General features: G+C 63.6%; 4 non-coding genes across 4 annotated transcripts; all 4 read right to left on the bottom strand.

The window, feature by feature from the left end:
• Positions 1-1387: 1387 nt before the first annotated feature.
• LOC142863229 (5S ribosomal RNA) lies at positions 1388-1506 on the bottom strand. The gene has a single exon (XR_012914123.1). It is a non-coding gene; the product is annotated as a 5S ribosomal RNA (ribosomal RNA).
• A 3443-nt stretch (positions 1507-4949) lies between these two features.
• Positions 4950-5068, bottom strand: LOC142863290 (5S ribosomal RNA). The gene has a single exon (XR_012914136.1). It is a non-coding gene; the product is annotated as a 5S ribosomal RNA (ribosomal RNA).
• Positions 5069-8526: 3458 nt separating this feature from the next.
• On the bottom strand, positions 8527-8645 carry LOC142863279 (5S ribosomal RNA). Its single transcript, XR_012914134.1, has one exon. It is a non-coding gene; the product is annotated as a 5S ribosomal RNA (ribosomal RNA).
• A 3460-nt stretch (positions 8646-12105) lies between these two features.
• LOC142863267 (5S ribosomal RNA) lies at positions 12106-12224 on the bottom strand. The gene has a single exon (XR_012914133.1). It is a non-coding gene; the product is annotated as a 5S ribosomal RNA (ribosomal RNA).
• Between the last annotated feature and the right edge of the window lie 2815 nt (positions 12225-15039).

The following is a 15039-nucleotide window of genomic DNA, read 5'->3' as shown; positions in this document are numbered from 1 at the left end:
CCGCCCCACAGTGGGGGCACGTCCCCCGCAGGCCACTTAGCGCCGGCCGCCGGCCGGCGGACGGTTGGGTGGCGCGAGACGCTGCGGCCGCCCTGCTACCGGGTTCCTGGGAGGGCGTCCTGGAACCAGCGTCCACACCAAGCCCTTGGAAGGCCCAGGCGACGGAGGAGCCCCGTCAGGCAGGGGCCGAGGACGGTGACGGCCCGGGCGGGGAGGAGCGTGTCAGGCAGGGGCAGAGGACGGTGACAGGTGACAGGCCGGGCGGGAAGGAGTCAGTCAGGCAGGGGCCGAGGAGGAGACGGGCTGGGTAAGGGTTAGGGTTAGAGTCAGGGCACAAGTCACAATCGCAAAGACCTGGAAGCGACCCGAGTGCCCATCGACCCACGAGTGCGTAAATGAAATGTGGCGCGTGGACACCACGGAGTGCTATTCAGCTAGGAGGAGCAGCGGTGAGAGGGCACCTCTCGTGGTTCTCCTGGCCAGAGCTGGAACCCGTTCCAGTAAGCCAGGTAGCCCAAGAATGGACACACGAGCACCACGTGCTCGCGCTCACCAGCAAATGGGTACGAACCGATGGACACCTAAGTGGACACAGAGGAATCACCTTCATCGGGTGGGTGTCGGGCGGGTGGGGGGAGGGGATGGGCATACACCTCCATTAGGAATGGGGTGGGTGCGCACCGACTGGGGGATGGGCGCACTTGAGGCTCTGACCCGAGGGGGGAGGCTGGGAGAGGGCAACGTACCCGACCTTAACATTGGTACCCCCACAATACGCTGGAACAACATCAGAGGTAAATGAATAAGAACACAGGGGGGAGGGGGGCACGGGCAACACATGTCACCTTAATACTTGGACTCCCATCATCTGCTTGAAAAGAGAGAGAAAAGAAAATGCAATCATAGAGATAAGAGACACTTTTTAAAAATAATGAATCCGAAGAGAAAAGTAAAAGGAGGCCTGTGGAGCAGGTCTGGGTGTGACTCCGGATCCCCCAACATCAGGTGCCACCACCAAAGATTCCTACGTGTAGCCCATAGAACCCCAAAAGCAACGGGACGAGTTCTGGTCACATACTCCCTCAAAATGACATCCTGGCCTTCTTCTGGAACTCCCTCCCCTCTCAGACTCTCAAGGTTTCCTCCAGCGTGTCGGTTCCCACAGAGCAGACCTTTGGTCTGAGACCTGACAGTCCAGAAGCCACGCATGCTGCCGCGTGACGGCGGTGTCGCGGCTTGGGACAAGAGGAGGCCCCACGGTGCGGGCTGGGGCGCCAGGCACCGCGGCGGGCGCTGAGGGTGGGGGTGACCCCCACCCCGGGCCGCCGACTCGCTCCCAGAAAGGGGACAGAACAAGAGGCAAAACAAAAAAAAAAAAAAAAGAAGAAGCCTACGGCACCCGGTATTCCCAGGCGGTCTCCCATCCAAGTACTAACCAGGCCCGACCCTGCTTAGCTTCCCAGACCAGACGAGATCGGGCGCGTTCAGGGTGGTGTGGCCCTAGACGGCGGAGGGCGCCCCTGCCCCGCTCAAGAAGCCGAGCCTCTCTGCGCTTCCCCGCCGCCTCCTCCCCCCGCCCCAGGCCCCGCGCCGGCGCTGACCCGCACCGGGCCGGGCCTGTTGAGTTCACCGGCCGGGTCCGGCGGGCTCCGAGGGACGGGGGTGACAGGCGGGGCGGGGCGGGGCGGGGCGGGCAGGGAGCGGCGGGCCGGGGTGGGGGGCTGTCTCTCTATACACACACACACACACACACACTCACACTCACACTCACTCACTCACACTCACACAAGATGCGCCTCCACGGCTGGACTCGCCAAGGTGGAGACCTTCCAGCCCCCTTCCTCTCCTCGCCTGGCCCACCCCCAGCTCGTGGCCGCCGCCGCCGCCGCCGCCGCCGCCGATTGCGCACGCGCGGGTCGCCCGCCCTTTGACCCCAGGCAGGGGCCGCCATCCCCGACAACCCCTTTCAGCTGCGCCCCCCACCCTGTGGGTGGGCTGCCGCCTATTCCCCCGGGCCCGGGCTGGGGCACAGCGCATGGGGGAGGGGAGCGAGTGTATGGGGCGTCTCTCTCTCTCTCTAGGGATGTGTCCCATGGGTGGGGTGGCGTGGTTTGTGGGGCGCTGAAGAAATCAGTCCCCTCCATCTCCTACCTCTGGAAAACGCCCAAGCCCTTGGAGAACTGCCGGCAACGCGACCGTGGGGGCCGGGACCCTCCTCTGTGTCCTCCTGTGGCCCAGTCCAAGGGGCCTGGGCCTGGCCGGGGCTGCATTGGACCCCGACCACCCTGGCGTGTGGACTCGCTAAAAATCGGCGATTAGATATTGGATTCCAGCTTCATTGAGGTCATTTCACTAATGAGTGCACCGGAAAGAGTTTCCTAATCCATCTGTGAGGGTGGCAACTGAAAGAGAATTTTAAAGCTGACAGAATAGGCGAGGAAAGGCATAGGAGATTTCCACACCCAGTAAGGAAGCCTTTCCCGAAATGGAAGAAAGAAACGAGCAAACAGAAACACCGGTAGCCCGCCAGGATCAGAGTCTGCCCCCGAGAGAAAGTACCCTGACCAGGTTCACCCGTGGGTGGGTGGCGAGCTAGCGGCATTCAGAAGAGCGAGGCCCGCAGTCTGTGCAGAAGACACCTGCACTCGGGTGTGTGTGGCGGCACGATTCACAAGCAGCTCCAGATGTTAAGCCAAGGAGAAGCCAGGGAGTTCCCAACGCCCCAGGTGTCCTCAGCCCACGACTGGCTGCTGGGGGAATGCGCAGCCCGGCTCCTTGTCTCAGAGCCCTTGTCTCAGAGCGGGACAACCAGGAGGTGTGACGTACACCCCGGGGTTCCCAGGAGGATCAGGCTGAAGCTGGGACTTGGCCTGAAAGTGTCCCCTCGCATGGCCACCCCCTTCCCCTTCCTGCTCCTCTACTCCTGGTGCCCCTCCATCCAGGGGCCAGACCTTAAAGAGTCACCCGCAAGAGAATCCTGGTCCCAAAGGAGCCTTCTGGGGGACCCGTGCTGAGAGAGGTTGTGGGCATGGCCCGCTGGGGCTCTGCCCGACCCAGGGCTGAGAGATGCAACCTCCCAGCTCTGGGTCCCTGCAGGGGAAGCGTTGGCAAGCACAGGGCCAGTCCTCCAAAGGCCCAGGTGCAGGGAGCCCAGGCCAAGCAGCCTGTGGAAGAAGCCACCCCGGGAACACGACTGCAGGCCACGGCCCTTCCCACCTCCTCCTCCTCCTCCTCCTGCTCCTCCACCCCCCCCCCGACCTCCCACCCCCCCACCCCACCCCCCGACATGGCGCAGGGCTCAGAGACACCTCAGACACTTGCTACCCAAAGTGCAAAGGGCATCAGTTGCTCCTCCAAACCGCCCCCCCTGCCCAGCAGACCGCGTTGTCCAGCCAGCCCCCGGGCCTCCCTGGGGTGCCCAGCACAAAAGTGCAGACAACCACCGGACCCTCAATCTCAGTTTTCGGATGTTTTTGCCACTCTGAGGACCCGCAGGCCAGCTGGGCCTTCTGGCAGGACAGAGAGCCCCGGAATCCGACGTGGAGAGCTGGGTGTACGTCCCCACGAGGAGGCGGTCCCCACCTCCGCGGCTCTCCCCTTGCGGGGGGGAAAAGCAGCCACGGGGCCTCAGAGAAGACACCAGGCTGGGCGCCCGCCCCACAGTGGGGGCACGTCCCCCGCAGGCCACTTAGCGCCGGCCGCCGGCCGGCGGACGGTTGGGTGGCGCGAGACGCTGCGGCCGCCCTGCTACCGGGTTCCTGGGAGGGCGTCCTGGAACCAGCGTCCACACCAAGCCCTTGGAAGGCCCAGGCGACGGAGGAGCCCCGTCAGGCAGGGGCCGAGGACGGTGACGGCCCGGGCGGGGAGGAGCGTGTCAGGCAGGGGCAGAGGACGGTGACAGGTGACAGGCCGGGCGGGAAGGAGTCAGTCAGGCAGGGGCCGAGGAGGAGACGGGCTGGGTAAGGGTTAGGGTTAGAGTCAGGGCACAAGTCACAATCGCAAAGACCTGGAAGCGACCCGAGTGCCCATCGACCCACGAGTGCGTAAATGAAATGTGGCGCGTGGACACCACGGAGTGCTATTCAGCTAGGAGGAGCAGCGGTGAGAGGGCACCTCTCGTGGTTCTCCTGGCCAGAGCTGGAACCCGTTCCAGTAAGCCAGGTAGCCCAAGAATGGACACACGAGCACCACGTGCTCGCGCTCACCAGCAAATGGGTACGAACCGATGGACACCTAAGTGGACACAGAGGAATCACCTTCATCGGGTGGGTGTCGGGCGGGTGGGGGGAGGGGATGGGCATACACCTCCATTAGGAATGGGGTGGGTGCGCACCGACTGGGGGATGGGCGCACTTGAGGCTCTGACCCGAGGGGGGAGGCTGGGAGAGGGCAACGTACCCGACCTTAACATTGGTACCCCCACAATACGCTGGAACAACATCAGAGGTAAATGAATAAGAACACAGGGGGGAGGGGGGCACGGGCAACACATGTCACCTTAATACTTGGACTCCCATCATCTGCTTGAAAAGAGAGAGAAAAGAAAATGCAATCATAGAGATAAGAGACACTTTTTAAAAATAATGAATCCGAAGAGAAAAGTAAAAGGAGGCCTGTGGAGCAGGTCTGGGTGTGACTCCGGATCCCCCAACATCAGGTGCCACCACCAAAGATTCCTACGTGTAGCCCATAGAACCCCAAAAGCAACGGGACGAGTTCTGGTCACATACTCCCTCAAAATGACATCCTGGCCTTCTTCTGGAACTCCCTCCCCTCTCAGACTCTCAAGGTTTCCTCCAGCGTGTCGGTTCCCACAGAGCAGACCTTTGGTCTGAGACGCCAGGCAGCGCGGCGGGCGCTGAGGGTGGGGGTGACCCCCACCCCGGGCCGCCGACTCGCTCCCAGAAAGGGGACAGAACAAGAGGCAAAACAAAAAAAAAAAAAGAAGAAGCCTACGGCACCCGGTATTCCCAGGCGGTCTCCCATCCAAGTACTAACCAGGCCCGACCCTGCTTAGCTTCCGAGACCAGACGAGATCGGGCGCGTTCAGGGTGGTGTGGCCCTAGACGGCGGAGGGCGCCCCTGCCCCGCTCAAGAAGCCGAGCCTCTCTGCGCTTCCCCGCCGCCTCCTCCCCCCGCCCCAGGCCCCGCGCCGGCGCTGACCCGCACCGGGCCGGGCCTGTTGAGTTCACCGGCCGGGTCCGGCGGGCTCCGAGGGACGGGGGTGACAGGCGGGGCGGGGCGGGGCGGGGCGGGCAGGGAGCGGCGGGCCGGGGTGGGGGGCTGTCTTTCTATACACACACACACACACACACACACACACACACTCACACTCACACTCACTCACTCACACTCACACAAGATGCGCCTCCACGGCTGGACTCGCCAAGGTGGAGACCTTCCAGCCCCCTTCCTCTCCTCGCCTGGCCCACCCCCAGCTCGTGGCCGCCGCCGCCGCCGCCGCCGCCGCCGCCGCCGATTGCGCACGCGCGGGTCGCCCGCCCTTTGACCCCAGGCAGGGGCCGCCATCCCCGACAACCCCTTTCAGCTGCGCCCCCCACCCTGTGGGTGGGCTGCCGCCTATTCCCCCGGGCCCGGGCTGGGGCACAGCGCATGGGGGAGGGGAGCGAGTGTATGGGGCGTCTCTCTCTCTCTCTAGGGATGTGTCCCATGGGTGGGGTGGCGTGGTTTGTGGGGCGCTGAAGAAATCAGTCCCCTCCATCTCCTACCTCTGGAAAACGCCCAAGCCCTTGGAGAACTGCCGGCAACGCGACCGTGGGGGCCGGGACCCTCCTCTGTGTCCTCCTGTGGCCCAGTCCAAGGGGCCTGGGCCTGGCCGGGGCTGCATTGGACCCCGACCACCCTGGCGTGTGGACTCGCTAAAAATCGGCGATTAGATATTGGATTCCAGCTTCATTGAGGTCATTTCACTAATGAGTGCACCGGAAAGAGTTTCCTAATCCATCTGTGAGGGTGGCAACTGAAAGAGAATTTTAAAGCTGACAGAATAGGCGAGGAAAGGCATAGGAGATTTCCACACCCAGTAAGGAAGCCTTTCCCGAAATGGAAGAAAGAAACGAGCAAACAGAAACACCGGTAGCCCGCCAGGATCAGAGTCTGCCCCCGAGAGAAAGTACCCTGACCAGGTTCACCCGTGGGTGGGTGGCGAGCTAGCGGCATTCAGAAGAGCGAGGCCCGCAGTCTGTGCAGAAGACACCTGCACTCGGGTGTGTGTGGCGGCACGATTCACAAGCAGCTCCAGATGTTAAGCCAAGGAGAAGCCAGGGAGTTCCCAACGCCCCAGGTGTCCTCAGCCCACGACTGGCTGCTGGGGGAATGCGCAGCCCGGCTCCTTGTCTCAGAGCCCTTGTCTCAGAGCGGGACAACCAGGAGGTGTGACGTACACCCCGGGGTTCCCAGGAGGATCAGGCTGAAGCTGGGACTTGGCCTGAAAGTGTCCCCTCGCATGGCCACCCCCTTCCCCTTCCTGCTCCTCTACTCCTGGTGCCCCTCCATCCAGGGGCCAGACCTTAAAGAGTCACCCGCAAGAGAATCCTGGTCCCAAAGGAGCCTTCTGGGGGACCCGTGCTGAGAGAGGTTGTGGGCATGGCCCGCTGGGGCTCTGCCCGACCCAGGGCTGAGAGATGCAACCTCCCAGCTCTGGGTCCCTGCAGGGGAAGCGTTGGCAAGCACAGGGCCAGTCCTCCAAAGGCCCAGGTGCAGGGAGCCCAGGCCAAGCAGCCTGTGGAAGAAGCCACCCCGGGAACACGACTGCAGGCCACGGCCCTTCCCACCTCCTCCTCCTCCTCCTCCTGCTCCTCCACCCCCCCCCGACCTCCCACCCCCCCACCCCACCCCCCGACATGGCGCAGGGCTCAGAGACACCTCAGACACTTGCTACCCAAAGTGCAAAGGGCATCAGTTGCTCCTCCAAACCGCCCCCCCTGCCCAGCAGACCGCGTTGTCCAGCCAGCCCCCGGGCCTCCCTGGGGTGCCCAGCACAAAAGTGCAGACAACCACCGGACCCTCAATCTCAGTTTTCGGATGTTTTTGCCACTCTGAGGACCCGCAGGCCAGCTGGGCCTTCTGGCAGGACAGAGAGCCCCGGAATCCGACGTGGAGAGCTGGGTGTACGTCCCCACGAGGAGGCGGTCCCCACCTCCGCGGCTCTCCCCTTGCGGGGGGGAAAAGCAGCCACGGGGCCTCAGAGAAGACACCAGGCTGGGCGCCCGCCCCACAGTGGGGGCACGTCCCCCGCAGGCCACTTAGCGCCGGCCGCCGGCCGGCGGACGGTTGGGTGGCGCGAGACGCTGCGGCCGCCCTGCTACCGGGTTCCTGGGAGGGCGTCCTGGAACCAGCGTCCACACCAAGCCCTTGGAAGGCCCAGGCGACGGAGGAGCCCCGTCAGGCAGGGGCCGAGGACGGTGACGGCCCGGGCGGGGAGGAGCGTGTCAGGCAGGGGCAGAGGACGGTGACAGGTGACAGGCCGGGCGGGAAGGAGTCAGTCAGGCAGGGGCCGAGGAGGAGACGGGCTGGGTAAGGGTTAGGGTTAGAGTCAGGGCACAAGTCACAATCGCAAAGACCTGGAAGCGACCCGAGTGCCCATCGACCCACGAGTGCGTAAATGAAATGTGGCGCGTGGACACCACGGAGTGCTATTCAGCTAGGAGGAGCAGCGGTGAGAGGGCACCTCTCGTGGTTCTCCTGGCCAGAGCTGGAACCCGTTCCAGTAAGCCAGGTAGCCCAAGAATGGACACACGAGCACCACGTGCTCGCGCTCACCAGCAAATGGGTACGAACCGATGGACACCTAAGTGGACACAGAGGAATCACCTTCATCGGGTGGGTGTCGGGCGGGTGGGGGGAGGGGATGGGCATACACCTCCATTAGGAATGGGGTGGGTGCGCACCGACTGGGGGATGGGCGCACTTGAGGCTCTGACCCGAGGGGGGAGGCTGGGAGAGGGCAACGTACCCGACCTTAACATTGGTACCCCCACAATACGCTGGAACAACATCAGAGGTAAATGAATAAGAACACAGGGGGGAGGGGGGCACGGGCAACACATGTCACCTTAATACTTGGACTCCCATCATCTGCTTGAAAAGAGAGAGAAAAGAAAATGCAATCATAGAGATAAGAGACACTTTTTAAAAATAATGAATCCGAAGAGAAAAGTAAAAGGAGGCCTGTGGAGCAGGTCTGGGTGTGACTCCGGATCCCCCAACATCAGGTGCCACCACCAAAGATTCCTACGTGTAGCCCATAGAACCCCAAAAGCAACGGGACGAGTTCTGGTCACATACTCCCTCAAAATGACATCCTGGCCTTCTTCTGGAACTCCCTCCCCTCTCAGACTCTCAAGGTTTCCTCCAGCGTGTCGGTTCCCACAGAGCAGACCTTTGGTCTGAGACGCCAGGCAGCGCGGCGGGCGCTGAGGGTGGGGGTGACCCCCACCCCGGGCCGCCGACTCGCTCCCAGAAAGGGGACAGAACAAGAGGCAAAACAAAAAAAAAAAAAGAAGAAGCCTACGGCACCCGGTATTCCCAGGCGGTCTCCCATCCAAGTACTAACCAGGCCCGACCCTGCTTAGCTTCCGAGACCAGACGAGATCGGGCGCGTTCAGGGTGGTGTGGCCCTAGACGGCGGAGGGCGCCCCTGCCCCGCTCAAGAAGCCGAGCCTCTCTGCGCTTCCCCGCCGCCTCCTCCCCCCGCCCCAGGCCCCGCGCCGGCGCTGACCCGCACCGGGCCGGGCCTGTTGAGTTCACCGGCCGGGTCCGGCGGGCTCCGAGGGACGGGGGTGACAGGCGGGGCGGGGCGGGGCGGGGCGGGCAGGGAGCGGCGGGCCGGGGTGGGGGGCTGTCTTTCTATACACACACACACACACACACACACACACACACACACACACACTCACACTCACACTCACTCACTCACACTCACACAAGATGCGCCTCCACGGCTGGACTCGCCAAGGTGGAGACCTTCCAGCCCCCTTCCTCTCCTCGCCTGGCCCACCCCCAGCTCGTGGCCGCCGCCGCCGCCGCCGCCGCCGCCGATTGCGCACGCGCGGGTCGCCCGCCCTTTGACCCCAGGCAGGGGCCGCCATCCCCGACAACCCCTTTCAGCTGCGCCCCCCACCCTGTGGGTGGGCTGCCGCCTATTCCCCCGGGCCCGGGCTGGGGCACAGCGCATGGGGGAGGGGAGCGAGTGTATGGGGCGTCTCTCTCTCTCTCTAGGGATGTGTCCCATGGGTGGGGTGGCGTGGTTTGTGGGGCGCTGAAGAAATCAGTCCCCTCCATCTCCTACCTCTGGAAAACGCCCAAGCCCTTGGAGAACTGCCGGCAACGCGACCGTGGGGGCCGGGACCCTCCTCTGTGTCCTCCTGTGGCCCAGTCCAAGGGGCCTGGGCCTGGCCGGGGCTGCATTGGACCCCGACCACCCTGGCGTGTGGACTCGCTAAAAATCGGCGATTAGATATTGGATTCCAGCTTCATTGAGGTCATTTCACTAATGAGTGCACCGGAAAGAGTTTCCTAATCCATCTGTGAGGGTGGCAACTGAAAGAGAATTTTAAAGCTGACAGAATAGGCGAGGAAAGGCATAGGAGATTTCCACACCCAGTAAGGAAGCCTTTCCCGAAATGGAAGAAAGAAACGAGCAAACAGAAACACCGGTAGCCCGCCAGGATCAGAGTCTGCCCCCGAGAGAAAGTACCCTGACCAGGTTCACCCGTGGGTGGGTGGCGAGCTAGCGGCATTCAGAAGAGCGAGGCCCGCAGTCTGTGCAGAAGACACCTGCACTCGGGTGTGTGTGGCGGCACGATTCACAAGCAGCTCCAGATGTTAAGCCAAGGAGAAGCCAGGGAGTTCCCAACGCCCCAGGTGTCCTCAGCCCACGACTGGCTGCTGGGGGAATGCGCAGCCCGGCTCCTTGTCTCAGAGCCCTTGTCTCAGAGCGGGACAACCAGGAGGTGTGACGTACACCCCGGGGTTCCCAGGAGGATCAGGCTGAAGCTGGGACTTGGCCTGAAAGTGTCCCCTCGCATGGCCACCCCCTTCCCCTTCCTGCTCCTCTACTCCTGGTGCCCCTCCATCCAGGGGCCAGACCTTAAAGAGTCACCCGCAAGAGAATCCTGGTCCCAAAGGAGCCTTCTGGGGGACCCGTGCTGAGAGAGGTTGTGGGCATGGCCCGCTGGGGCTCTGCCCGACCCAGGGCTGAGAGATGCAACCTCCCAGCTCTGGGTCCCTGCAGGGGAAGCGTTGGCAAGCACAGGGCCAGTCCTCCAAAGGCCCAGGTGCAGGGAGCCCAGGCCAAGCAGCCTGTGGAAGAAGCCACCCCGGGAACACGACTGCAGGCCACGGCCCTTCCCACCTCCTCCTCCTCCTCCTCCTGCTCCTCCACCCCCCCCGACCTCCCACCCCCCCACCCCACCCCCCGACATGGCGCAGGGCTCAGAGACACCTCAGACACTTGCTACCCAAAGTGCAAAGGGCATCAGTTGCTCCTCCAAACCGCCCCCCCTGCCCAGCAGACCGCGTTGTCCAGCCAGCCCCCGGGCCTCCCTGGGGTGCCCAGCACAAAAGTGCAGACAACCACCGGACCCTCAATCTCAGTTTTCGGATGTTTTTGCCACTCTGAGGACCCGCAGGCCAGCTGGGCCTTCTGGCAGGACAGAGAGCCCCGGAATCCGACGTGGAGAGCTGGGTGTACGTCCCCACGAGGAGGCGGTCCCCACCTCCGCGGCTCTCCCCTTGCGGGGGGGAAAAGCAGCCACGGGGCCTCAGAGAAGACACCAGGCTGGGCGCCCGCCCCACAGTGGGGGCACGTCCCCCGCAGGCCACTTAGCGCCGGCCGCCGGCCGGCGGACGGTTGGGTGGCGCGAGACGCTGCGGCCGCCCTGCTACCGGGTTCCTGGGAGGGCGTCCTGGAACCAGCGTCCACACCAAGCCCTTGGAAGGCCCAGGCGACGGAGGAGCCCCGTCAGGCAGGGGCCGAGGACGGTGACGGCCCGGGCGGGGAGGAGCGTGTCAGGCAGGGGCAGAGGACGGTGACAGGTGACAGGCCGGGCGGGAAGGAGTCAGTCAGGCAGGGGCCGAGGAGGAGACGGGCTGGGTAAGGGTTAGGGTTAGAGTCAGGGCACAAGTCACAATCGCAAAGACCTGGAAGCGACCCGAGTGCCCATCGACCCACGAGTGCGTAAATGAAATGTGGCGCGTGGACACCACGGAGTGCTATTCAGTTAGGAGGAGCAGCGGTGAGAGGGCACCTCTCGTGGTTCTCCTGGCCAGAGCTGGAACCCGTTCCAGTAAGCCAGGTAGCCCAAGAATGGACACACGAGCACCACGTGCTCGCGCTCACCAGCAAATGGGTACGAACCGATGGACACCTAAGTGGACACAGAGGAATCACCTTCATCGGGTGGGTGTCGGGCGGGTGGGGGGAGGGGATGGGCATACACCTCCATTAGGAATGGGGTGGGTGCGCACCGACTGGGGGATGGGCGCACTTGAGGCTCTGACCCGAGGGGGGAGGCTGGGAGAGGGCAACGTACCCGACCTTAACATTGGTACCCCCACAATACGCTGGAACAACATCAGAGGTAAATGAATAAGAACACAGGGGGGAGGGGGGCACGGGCAACACATGTCACCTTAATACTTGGACTCCCATCATCTGCTTGAAAAGAGAGAGAAAAGAAAATGCAATCATAGAGATAAGAGACACTTTTTAAAAATAATGAATCTGAAGAGAAAAGTAAAAGGAGGCCTGTGGAGCAGGTCTGGGTGTGACTCCGGATCCCCCAACATCAGGTGCCACCACCAAAGATTCCTACGTGTAGCCCATAGAACCCCAAAAGCAACGGGACGAGTTCTGGTCACATACTCCCTCAAAATGACATCCTGGCCTTCTTCTGGAACTCCCTCCCCTCTCAGACTCTCAAGGTTTCCTCCAGCGTGTCGGTTCCCACAGAGCAGACCTTTGGTCTGAGACGCCAGGCAGCGCGGCGGGCGCTGAGGGTGGGGGTGACCCCCACCCCGGGCCGCCGACTCGCTCCCAGAAAGGGGACAGAACAAGAGGCAAAACAAAAAAAAAAAAGAAGAAGCCTACGGCACCCGGTATTCCCAGGCGGTCTCCCATCCAAGTACTAACCAGGCCCGACCCTGCTTAGCTTCCGAGACCAGACGAGATCGGGCGCGTTCAGGGTGGTGTGGCCCTAGACGGCGGAGGGCGCCCCTGCCCCGCTCAAGAAGCCGAGCCTCTCTGCGCTTCCCCGCCGCCTCCTCCCCCCGCCCCAGGCCCCGCGCCGGCGCTGACCCGCACCGGGCCGGGCCTGTTGAGTTCACCGGCCGGGTCCGGCGGGCTCCGAGGGACGGGGGTGACAGGCGGGGCGGGGCGGGGCGGGGCGGGCAGGGAGCGGCGGGCCGGGGTGGGGGGCTGTCTTTCTATACACACACACACACACACACACACACACACACTCACACTCACACTCACTCACTCACACTCACACAAGATGCGCCTCCACGGCTGGACTCGCCAAGGTGGAGACCTTCCAGCCCCCTTCCTCTCCTCGCCTGGCCCACCCCCAGCTCGTGGCCGCCGCCGCCGCCGCCGCCGCCGCCGCCGCCGCCGATTGCGCACGCGCGGGTCGCCCGCCCTTTGACCCCAGGCAGGGGCCGCCATCCCCGACAACCCCTTTCAGCTGCGCCCCCCACCCTGTGGGTGGGCTGCCGCCTATTCCCCCGGGCCCGGGCTGGGGCACAGCGCATGGGGGAGGGGAGCGAGTGTATGGGGCGTCTCTCTCTCTCTCTAGGGATGTGTCCCATGGGTGGGGTGGCGTGGTTTGTGGGGCGCTGAAGAAATCAGTCCCCTCCATCTCCTACCTCTGGAAAACGCCCAAGCCCTTGGAGAACTGCCGGCAACGCGACCGTGGGGGCCGGGACCCTCCTCTGTGTCCTCCTGTGGCCCAGTCCAAGGGGCCTGGGCCTGGCCGGGGCTGCATTGGACCCCGACCACCCTGGCGTGTGGACTCGCTAAAAATCGGCGATTAGATATTGGATTCCAGCTTCATTGAGGTCATTTCACTAATGAGTGCACCGGAAAGAGTTTCCTAATCCATCTGTGAGGGTGGCAACTGAAAGAGAATTTTAAAGCTGACAGAATAGGCGAGGAAAGGCATAGGAGATTTCCACACCCAGTAAGGAAGCCTTTCCCGAAATGGAAGAAAGAAACGAGCAAACAGAAACACCGGTAGCCCGCCAGGATCAGAGTCTGCCCCCGAGAGAAAGTACCCTGACCAGGTTCACCCGTGGGTGGGTGGCGAGCTAGCGGCATTCAGAAGAGCGAGGCCCGCAGTCTGTGCAGAAGACACCTGCACTCGGGTGTGTGTGGCGGCACGATTCACAAGCAGCTCCAGATGTTAAGCCAAGGAGAAGCCAGGGAGTTCCCAACGCCCCAGGTGTCCTCAGCCCACGACTGGCTGCTGGGGGAATGCGCAGCCCGGCTCCTTGTCTCAGAGCCCTTGTCTCAGAGCGGGACAACCAGGAGGTGTGACGTACACCCCGGGGTTCCCAGGAGGATCAGGCTGAAGCTGGGACTTGGCCTGAAAGTGTCCCCTCGCATGGCCACCCCCTTCCCCTTCCTGCTCCTCTACTCCTGGTGCCCCTCCATCCAGGGGCCAGACCTTAAAGAGTCACCCGCAAGAGAATCCTGGTCCCAAAGGAGCCTTCTGGGGGACCCGTGCTGAGAGAGGTTGTGGGCATGGCCCGCTGGGGCTCTGCCCGACCCAGGGCTGAGAGATGCAACCTCCCAGCTCTGGGTCCCTGCAGGGGAAGCGTTGGCAAGCACAGGGCCAGTCCTCCAAAGGCCCAGGTGCAGGGAGCCCAGGCCAAGCAGCCTGTGGAAGAAGCCACCCCGGGAACACGACTGCAGGCCACGGCCCTTCCCACCTCCTCCTCCTCCTCCTCCTGCTCCTCCACCCCCCCCCCGACCTCCCACCCCCCCACCCCACCCCCCGACATGGCGCAGGGCTCAGAGACACCTCAGACACTTGCTACCCAAAGTGCAAAGGGCATCAGTTGCTCCTCCAAACCGCCCCCCCTGCCCAGCAGACCGCGTTGTCCAGCCAGCCCCCGGGCCTCCCTGGGGTGCCCAGCACAAAAGTGCAGACAACCACCGGACCCTCAATCTCAGTTTTCGGATGTTTTTGCCACTCTGAGGACCCGCAGGCCAGCTGGGCCTTCTGGCAGGACAGAGAGCCCCGGAATCCGACGTGGAGAGCTGGGTGTACGTCCCCACGAGGAGGCGGTCCCCACCTCCGCGGCTCTCCCCTTGCGGGGGGGAAAAGCAGCCACGGGGCCTCAGAGAAGACACCAGGCTGGGCGCCCGCCCCACAGTGGGGGCACGTCCCCCGCAGGCCACTTAGCGCCGGCCGCCGGCCGGCGGACGGTTGGGTGGCGCGAGACGCTGCGGCCGCCCTGCTACCGGGTTCCTGGGAGGGCGTCCTGGAACCAGCGTCCACACCAAGCCCTTGGAAGGCCCAGGCGACGGAGGAGCCCCGTCAGGCAGGGGCCGAGGACGGTGACGGCCCGGGCGGGGAGGAGCGTGTCAGGCAGGGGCAGAGGACGGTGACAGGTGACAGGCCGGGCGGGAAGGAGTCAGTCAGGCAGGGGCCGAGGAGGAGACGGGCTGGGTAAGGGTTAGGGTTAGAGTCAGGGCACAAGTCACAATCGCAAAGACCTGGAAGCGACCCGAGTGCCCATCGACCCACGAGTGCGTAAATGAAATGTGGCGCGTGGACACCACGGAGTGCTATTCAGCTAGGAGGAGCAGCGGTGAGAGGGCACCTCTCGTGGTTCTCCTGGCCAGAGCTGGAACCCGTTCCAGTAAGCCAGGTAGCCCAAGAATGGACACACGAGCACCACGTGCTCGCGCTCACCAGCAAATGGGTACGAACCGATGGACACCTAAGTGGACACAGAGGAATCACCTTCATCGGGTGGGTGTCGGGCGGGTGGGGGGAGGGGATGGGCATA

This window comes from Microcebus murinus, chromosome 21 (assembly GCF_040939455.1).
Source record: "Microcebus murinus isolate Inina chromosome 21, M.murinus_Inina_mat1.0, whole genome shotgun sequence".
In the NCBI taxonomy this organism is placed as follows: Eukaryota; Metazoa; Chordata; class Mammalia; order Primates; family Cheirogaleidae; genus Microcebus; species Microcebus murinus.
The sequence above is the reverse complement of the archived record's forward strand: the minus strand, read 5'-3'. Positions and strand labels throughout refer to the sequence as shown.